Below are 8,850 nucleotides of genomic sequence, written 5' to 3'. Positions count from 1 at the left end.
TTCAATGCAAAAGACTTTAAGGAATTATAAGAAATACTGTCAAATGAATTACAATTTAATTTTACATATAATTACACACATGGTCAAGAATTGAAGAAACTTAAGTGCATTCACTCCCTCCTACGAAAACAATCTCAAAATAATATCAAACTATAGGGATGTACTGTACCTTTTACTCAGTCCCCTTAGCTGACACATCGATCGTTAGACTGGTTACACTACTCACGTCATCAAACTTCCAGTCAGTCAAGTAACCGGGCTTTGAAGTTACAGTCGCCACTTCGATATCTCCTGAAAGCATTCCCACCACACGGGACATTGATGGCCGTAGCAATGGCGATGTTTGAGTGCACAAAAGTCCTATGTTGATTATCCATTTTGCTTCTTCCTCGTTGAATTCGGATAATCTGGAGTCTACTAGTTCAGCTTCGCGTTTGTTTTACTGTAGGATATTTACTTTCTTATATTTGGTAGGTCAAATCCCCCTTTAGGTGGATCGCGGTTTCTATGCCGTAGAAGAAGGCATGATTGGATGATGTGTTTGTATATATTTTCGCTTCTTTGCTATTGATGAATACAGAAAACTATTCAACCACTGCCTGCAATTCTTCTAGCCTTCTATCAGTTTCACTATTACAGTTTTCTAAGATTTTCGTGCAAGTACCAAGCCTAAGATGCAAGAAGATAAATCTTTTCTTCTTCCAAACTCGGGTCAGAATTTGGCCTGCCATGGACAATTTCATGAGCCATAACTCCAAGGGCAAACACATCGGTTTTCTCTGTAAGGTGTCCACGCATTGCATATTCCGGTGCAAGATACGCACTGCATCATTGACAATTATGCGTACTACTTGTCACTAACATAACATATATGTAAGACAATGAAATTGAAGAGCTATATCTGAAAATAAAAGTAAGTCGACTACATCATTAAGAGCTTAGATTGTTCCTGCAACCTGGGTACTTATGTGAGTCTTCTTATCATCATAAAGCTTCGCCAAACCAAAATCTGATATTTTGGGGATGAGATTTGACTCAAGTAGAATATTACTGGCCTTCACATCTCTGTGCACAATACGAAGCCCTGATTCCTCGTGAAGATAAGTTAAGCCTCTTGCTACACCCCAAGCATATATCAAAACGCTTTGACCAATCGAGATTTAAACTTCTTTTTCCAGTTTAATAAAAGACGTTGTGAGAGATCTTTAGAATGTTTTATATTGTACATGAAGCAGTAATGATGTTCTTCTCATACCAAACAATGCTTGATCAAGACTCTTGTTCTCAAGATACTCATACACGAGAAGTCGTTTATCTCCCTATATGCAGAAGCCGTACAAATTCACTTGGTTATTGTGTTGCACGGCAGAGATAGTGGCAATCTCAGTTACAAACTGGTTCTTTCCCTGGTGGGATGCTGCAGACAATTGCTTCACGCCAATTACTCTTCCATCATTAAGTGTTCCCTACTAATAACAAAATTCATCAACATTTAGCAAAATTAATATAAACCATTACGGCATTACCATTCACAACACAGCCTCAGAAATGCACTGTTTTCGGTCCTGGTCCACAATAATAGGAGATCTTTTTCATTACATCCAGGAATATGTGATAGATATGTCAGAATTTTATCCTTGTATCAATTAGTAAACACTTAGGCATTGGCATGGGTGCACCACAGCCACACCAGTCGTTGTTTAGAATAATAAGTTACCTTATAGACAGGTCCAAATCCTCCCTCCCCAAGTTTATTAGCTGGATTAAGGTCATTTGTAGCTGTCTTTAGTTCCCAAAAACTAAAAGTGAGCGGTCTGATATCTATCCCTAACAGATCTGCAAATTCAACACAACATACCGTTATATTTGTAAACCTATTTCTCTAGCAATCATTTTGCTTCTTTTTTTCAGTGATAGACAATACAAGTAACAGATTACCATCATTGTCTATGATGTTAGGCCGATTCCCTCTTTGGAAAATATAGAAAACGACCACCCCCAGAATCAAAATTCCGCCACCAACAACGAACCCCACAATTAGCCCAGTCCTATTCTTCTTACTGGCTGGGGCATTATTACCGACAGTAGGTATGAAATCTGTGCAAAAATTCAGTAGTAAACAGCATGGCACTACTTTGGGAAAACATTAGAAGCTAAATTTCGTAAATTGCATCTAAAATTTCGACATCATTTTTACCTGGTGTAGCGCTGATAGCTGAAAGAGCAGGTCCATATGTACCCTGCCCAGGTATGCAGCAAGTCCCCTTTCCAGCCCGAAAGAGATGGATTTCTAGGTAGTTCTCTGAAACCTGAACCTTGAACTCCTTCTGAATGGCTTGGAAAGATGCACCTGCCTCTTTTCGTATATCAAAATCCTTTGAAAACAGATTGCCCTGAAAACAGACAAAGTAGGGATGAAGACCAGGGGGTTAAGTTTGCAGAAATTACGAGAGATCACATGATGTTTGATTTCACTATGAACGATCCTAATAACGATGCATTTGATTGCATCCCAAGTAATGACCAAATACTTATCAACTTTACCAATGCAAGCAAGAAAAAAGTTAACCACATGAACTCAGAACATAGTATTATCAAACAATTCCTTGAGATGACACAGACCTGGATATAAATATCAAGTACTCGTCTTCCAAGACTTTTCCATGTAGTAGAATCTAGGATAGCTGTTTCTGCAAATTCGAGGCTCACAGTGTAGTTACCAGTCTCAAGCCCCAACCCATAGTATCTAAGTGACGAAGCAGAGAGCCTTGCAGTCTGGAATAGCTCAGAGTTTAAAGTATTTTTGAATTGGGATGATGAGAAACTTGTATACTGGGGATTGTTACTCCCAGTGAAGTATTGTTGACTCTAAAAATTACAAAACCTATGTGGCGCGCAGGCCGAGTAACTAATAAGCTAACTACGTCCTTCGGTCGAATGCGGGGCGTGCCAACTCGTCGGCCGAGCTTGGCCGAGGAGTAAAATTTGTTGATGTCGCTTTGAGCGCGTCGTTGACTTCTCTATCTTGCGATTGCGATCGAGGAAGGAACGCTCTCGGTCTCTGGGTTCTACAGCCTGAAGACAAGGCTGGTAATTCTGCGGAGTTCACAAATCGTCGGAGCCCGATTCGGTCACTGTGATTATATTCATAAGAGTATAAGCACGTCGAATCGAGACCAAACTATATGGGCACAGGTACTCAAATGTGATGTATGTCTTGATGGTGAACGTAGTTCGGCCGTCGGAATGCCGAACCCTGAAACTCACTTGCAAGTATCCAATCATAAAACCACTCGACGTCCAGTACGCCGAGTAATGCAATTCGTAACACCTAACTATGCCAAGAAGGCTAGTAAGGAGACCTCTGCCAACAAAGGTTCGAAAACCCTTCTCGACCGAGACTTAGATAGATAACCGGTCGACCTTGACGCAGTGCTGTTTATCCAAACTGAAGGTGCTTCTTGGTCGGCTGATTCTGCGGCAGCAGTGCTGTTTATCCAAACTGAAGATGCTCGCTGGGTGCTTCCACAGTGCTGTTTATCCAAACTGAAGGTGTGTCGGCAGGAAAAGAAAAGGAAAAATCTCAAGGTGTTTGAGAGGTTTTGCGCAGGGCAATTGTATGCTGATTTTGAAGGGCCTTTCTGTTGCATGATTTCTTGTATTTATAGTGCCCTATTCCTTGAAACCAATTCTGATTTGGATTGGGAGTCCTTGTCCCATTTCGCCTCTAACTCGAACAAACCTATTCCTACTGGGATTCTGAATTTTCCTTCTTTTCGGGACTCCATTCCTTGCCGGTCGAGAATCCTGGTCGCACTAGGACTTCCTCGACCTTTCCTATTCATCCGGACTACTTAGGATAGGATTTGGCCGATCCTGCCAGCTGGCCCGGGATTTATTACTCGGCCCATAGTATTTACCATCACCTTGGGCCGAGCACATCCTGCTGCTCGGCCCAGCAATAATATTTTGGGCCCAAACAAGTATCCAACATTGCTAACTGCCCATCTGTTTGCGCCAGTCGCAAAATATGAAGCTGGACCAAGGGTCTCATTTTCTCTGTCGTACACAATCCCATCGGAAGATGTAATCTGAGGACCACCACATTTAATCCCAAAGTTATAATCTGCACAGAAATACAAAAAAGGTACAAATCACGGTATGTTCAGAAAGGCATGCTAATCAAGAAGTTTATCGTGCTTTAATGCCAAAACATGTCCTTCTTGGAGGAATTCCACTCCAATAATAGCCAAATGGATTTTGACAAAACTTACAGATTCCAGGGCCACGGTTGCAAGGAAAGTTCTGTTGAAGGCAATTCAACCCCGAAGGAAGAACACTGAAATAAAAAGAAAAACAAATAGATAAGTACTCAGGATATGGAAACAAATGAAAGACAATATAGAATAGAGAAGTCTCCTTAGATATTTCTAAGTAGTCAACTAAGTGACGACGGTTAAGAAATTGATTCATAAATTCCACACTGGGATATTGGTGTAAGATATATGGGGCAAATATATATCATGATCAAGTCATTATGTCATTTGATTGATCTGGTACTGTGATAGAAGGATGCTGAGTACTGAACCGACTAGGGGTTCAACTCAGGATCCAAGTTAATAGTGCACCAATTCTGATGAAGCCTGAGATGGTGGCATTACACTAGTAACCACAATTACTATACTTGAGTGGCAAACAATGACATATAAATTCTAAGTGGCAGGCAGCTTGCACATCCATTATCGAAATGTTCAAAACACTAAATGAACTGCAGAAGCAAAGAATCACCTGCTGTTCGAACTTTCTATACTGAAGTTGTTGGCAACTAAATTACTGCAAAGTAGACCAAGAAATATCAATGTCTTTATGTCTTAATTCTTAATTATATAATCCAATCCCATCCTGCAAAAACAAAATCTGCAGGGCTGTTTGAGACCATGTCGCTATAGAGCTAGCAATATATAATATAAAATGAGTAAACAAAAAAAAAAAAAAAAAAAAAAAAAAGAAAAAAAAGGCGCCTAAAACCATAGTGAAATGTCAAGACATACAGTCGTAAATTTTCTTCGTTGACCCAAGAAGGAAAGCTCCCAAGTAGAAAATTGTAAAACAAATCTCTGCATGCATATCATGGAGAAACATCAAATACATATTTCATACAACTAATAAATTCACAGTACTGTAATCACGATTATCATGCATGTTCTTTATATATGATTTTGCACCATATTAATTTGAAATTTTGAATATAAAGCCTCAACCTTCCATGTTTCCCCATGAACCAAAAGTTCTCTGCAAGAATGGGAATCCATGTCTTGAGGACAAAAGTGACCGACAGTATAGGGTGGAAGACTAAAAATGGTCTGGAAACCAACTTGGAGGAAGAACAACTTCAAAAAAAAAAATTGAGATTACTAAAACTGTTAAATGTCATGAGGAAAATCTATTCTCCACTTTTTATAGCTTACTGCGTATAAATCTGCACTTCTCCGAGGTTATTTGCTAAAACTAAGCATTCAGTACACATCTCCAACTAAAAATAGATCTTTACCATCTAGTACAAGGTTGCTCAACAAAATAAAAAATTGACTAGAAATAAAAAAGTGGGGCATCCAGAATCCTACAAGTTCATGTAGAAGCTAATACTGTGCAATTCAAATAAAAAAAACCCCAAGAAAGTGGATTCCATTCACCCACACAGAGATGGCTTTATCAAATGTAAACCATATCTATCAGAAAACTCCAGTTCTAATGCATTACGATGATGCTTAGACCAAATATGCTGATATACTTACATATTGAGAAGAGGCGAACTTTTGGACTCAGGCAGGGTACCGTTCAATTTATTGTTCCCAAGAAACCTAATTAAAAGAAGACAGAAATACAAGTCTCAATGCTTATACTTTAAGCGTACATTTAGTAGGAAATAATTAAGAGGGTGTGGACTGTGGACAGTACAGAATAGAAATCGAACTCAAGTTAAACAGCGAGTCTGGTATCTGTCCAGTTAAATTGTTGAAGCTCAAACCCCTGGAGGTGAAAAGAAGAATGAAACAGTTACATCCCTTCAGACAAAAACAGAAAGTACTAAAATTTCATATAAACCAAGCACCATCATGTTGATGAACTAAAAACTCGTAAAATTCAACAAAACCCTCGTAGTAATGTTAGTAAAACCTCAAATATATGTTATTGCATTATTTTCTTAAAATATTTTATTTTAACAAGCACCTATAACCAAGAAAAACTTACAGGTGCGACAGACATTGGTATTCTCCAATATTGGAAGGGATTGAATCAGAAATATTGTTATTCCTCAGCACTCTGCAGGATGCAAGACCAAGTTCTCATATTAGATTCAGAAGGGAATTGAGGTGTTAGAAACTTCTAATAGGTTTAAACGTAACCAAAAAATATTTGCCTTACAAAATACTTAGAGACTTCATATCTTTAATAAATCCAAGAGAAGAGCTTCCATTGGGATTAGATAAATCACTAATTCGCCTATCATCATATCACACATGACATAGTTAGAGTAATATGTTAGAATACTTTCAACAACATGAAGTAGAAGCGGTTGTAAACAAACAAAAATTGACTAGTAGACCTAGAAACTCACAACTCTGTGAGAGAGTCAGATTGGAGAATGTAACTGGTATAGGACCTTCAAAAGAGTTCCCTTGAAGCCTCCTGAGAAAATATTTAGATATGATTAGTAGACTAAAGCTGAAAAGTTTTTTCTCCAGAAAACAGTGAGCATATAATACAAAGGATGAACCTAGTATCGTTCAACTGCAAATGTATGGTAATAGAAAGCAATTATGCAGATTATCTTACAAGACAGAAAGCTTTGGCCAATTTCCTATGAAGTCAGGTATCCTGCCAGTCAGTTCAGTGTCCGACGCCCAACTGCAACAAACAAAAGTAATCCTCTGATACTTACTCAAATAATAATTTGTTCTTGCAGTAATTAATAGTCCTTTTTAAAAAAAAAAATTGGAGAAAAAGAACATATTTGTAAAGTTCTTGCAGCGTTTCCAAGTTCTGTAGATTAGCAAATGTTGACGGAATCTCACCACTAACTCCAGAACTATCAAAGTAACTGCCAAGGTAAACAATAATGAATTATCAGAAATATATTGCTATCTTAAATCTATTATAAATTGTCAGTTAATAGATGCCAAGCCTTCATTAAAGAACATATGAATGTGGGAAGCTAATAATCGAATATTGTAACAAAGTAATTGAGATATCACGAAATGATATCCCCAACATCAAGTAATCGAGGTATCATCATTTAGCATTGCATTCAGAAAAGAAATTAACAATATATCGACTTACATCTCTTTTAACTTTGATAAACTCCCTAGCTCAGATGGCAGAGGCCCAGAAAAGTTGTTTGCCCCAAAAGCACTACAAAATATACAAGTCATCGTTCAAAAAGCATCCATGAACATTGTTTTAGAAGTTCACAAAATCAAGACTAAGTACAATAAACAGGTATAAGGCAGCATCTACACGCTGGAATAGAGAAGTACAGGCAGTAAAGAAGCAAAAACATCAAATTGTCATATAATACACACACATGCTATATACATAGGATGTAATGCTAGACTGTCAGGCACACATTAGAAAAAGAAACCACGTGATTTGATAGTTAGACTGTCTAGCATGAGAACATTTTCGTATACAGGATACAAAATGAGAAAACTTACAATGTTATCAAATCAGTGAGATTTCCGAGTTCCTTTGGTAGCTCACCCGATAATCGGTTAACGCCAAGGCTCCTAAAATTGATATTAAAACAAAACTAATAATCATGAGCACCAAAAATCAAACAAAAACTATTATGGGTATAAACATCGCAATATATGTATGGAATTAACCAGTTTTTCAAATAAAATTTAGATGAGCTCGTAAGTACTGCATGCTAGTCAGATTTCCAATGAATGAAGCGAGAGGTCCGGTCAAGTAATTCTGACCCAAGTTCCTGTAACAAATTGGAGGAAAATTGAAAACTACAACTTGGGCACTAAGCTAAATTATCTAATTAACCAAATAATAAAAAAGAAGTTGAGGTTCCACCATAAAATCAATTCCCAATTGAGAATACAAGGATTAGCCTAACTCCTTATACGCACGTGCAACGTCCCTAAACAATAATCAATGGAAATTAATGCTAACTAATGTGATTAAAAGAGTTAAAAAGCTTACAGATTGAAGAGGAAAGTCAAAGTCCAGAGCTCATCTGGGATTACACCAACAACATCCATGGCATAAACTTTCCTGCAAATTAAGCAAGGTGAGATTTTGCTCTTTTCAGAACGGCATTGATCATTGATGTAACAAAAATAAAATTTGTTACAGTTGGGTAATGTGGCAAGTGGAGTTGGAGTCGTAAGAGCAGTCGCATTTGATGAAGGGGTTGTAATCGTTGTTGTTGAAGTCGGTGGAGTCTACGGCTGCTCCGCTGCATGGGTCGCCGGTTGTGTTCCATTGCCTCTGGTTCGCAGAAATCTTCCATTGCTCAAAGATTGAGCTTAAAGCTCTCACTGCTCCACCAGTTACCAGGAATTAATACATGCACATGAACAAAATAACATGGCAGATTAATTTGAGGAGCCGGTAACTAAGCGAGGAGTACGAACCTAAGAAGTATTCAAATTAAGATTTTATAAGATTTTAATGAACTTTAAATTTAAGTGTAGTCAATTAGAATTTTAAAATGAATTTTAAAGAACTTTGAAATCATAGTTTAGTCAAATTAGGATTTAAGAGGATTTTAAAGAACACATCAAAATTCAGGGATAGTCAATTACAATTTTAAAAAATACATCGAAATACATGTGT

The 8,850-nt window shown here is 37.7% G+C and overlaps 1 pseudogene across 1 annotated transcript; it reads right to left on the bottom strand.

The window, feature by feature from the left end:
* Window positions 1–8,552, bottom strand: LOC137725814 (putative LRR receptor-like serine/threonine-protein kinase At1g56140; annotated as a pseudogene). The gene is made up of 23 exons (XR_015962496.1): window positions 8,366–8,552; window positions 8,215–8,286; window positions 7,919–7,990; window positions 7,716–7,787; window positions 7,342–7,413; window positions 7,031–7,102; window positions 6,838–6,909; window positions 6,620–6,690; window positions 6,427–6,504; window positions 6,253–6,324; window positions 5,959–6,030; window positions 5,796–5,861; window positions 5,052–5,117; window positions 4,789–4,833; window positions 4,275–4,339; window positions 3,988–4,126; window positions 2,623–2,860; window positions 2,198–2,393; window positions 1,939–2,097; window positions 1,718–1,836; window positions 943–1,466; window positions 654–823; window positions 1–441 (listed from the first exon to the last, which is right to left on the bottom strand). The product of XR_015962496.1 is annotated as a putative LRR receptor-like serine/threonine-protein kinase At1g56140 (transcript).
* Between the last annotated feature and the right edge of the window lie 298 nt (window positions 8,553–8,850).

This window comes from Pyrus communis, chromosome 5 (assembly GCF_041283825.1).
Source record: "Pyrus communis isolate YQ-2024b chromosome 5, ASM4128382v1, whole genome shotgun sequence".
NCBI lineage: Eukaryota > Viridiplantae > Streptophyta > Magnoliopsida > Rosales > Rosaceae > Pyrus > Pyrus communis.
The sequence above is the reverse complement of the archived record's forward strand: the minus strand, read 5'-3'. Positions and strand labels throughout refer to the sequence as shown.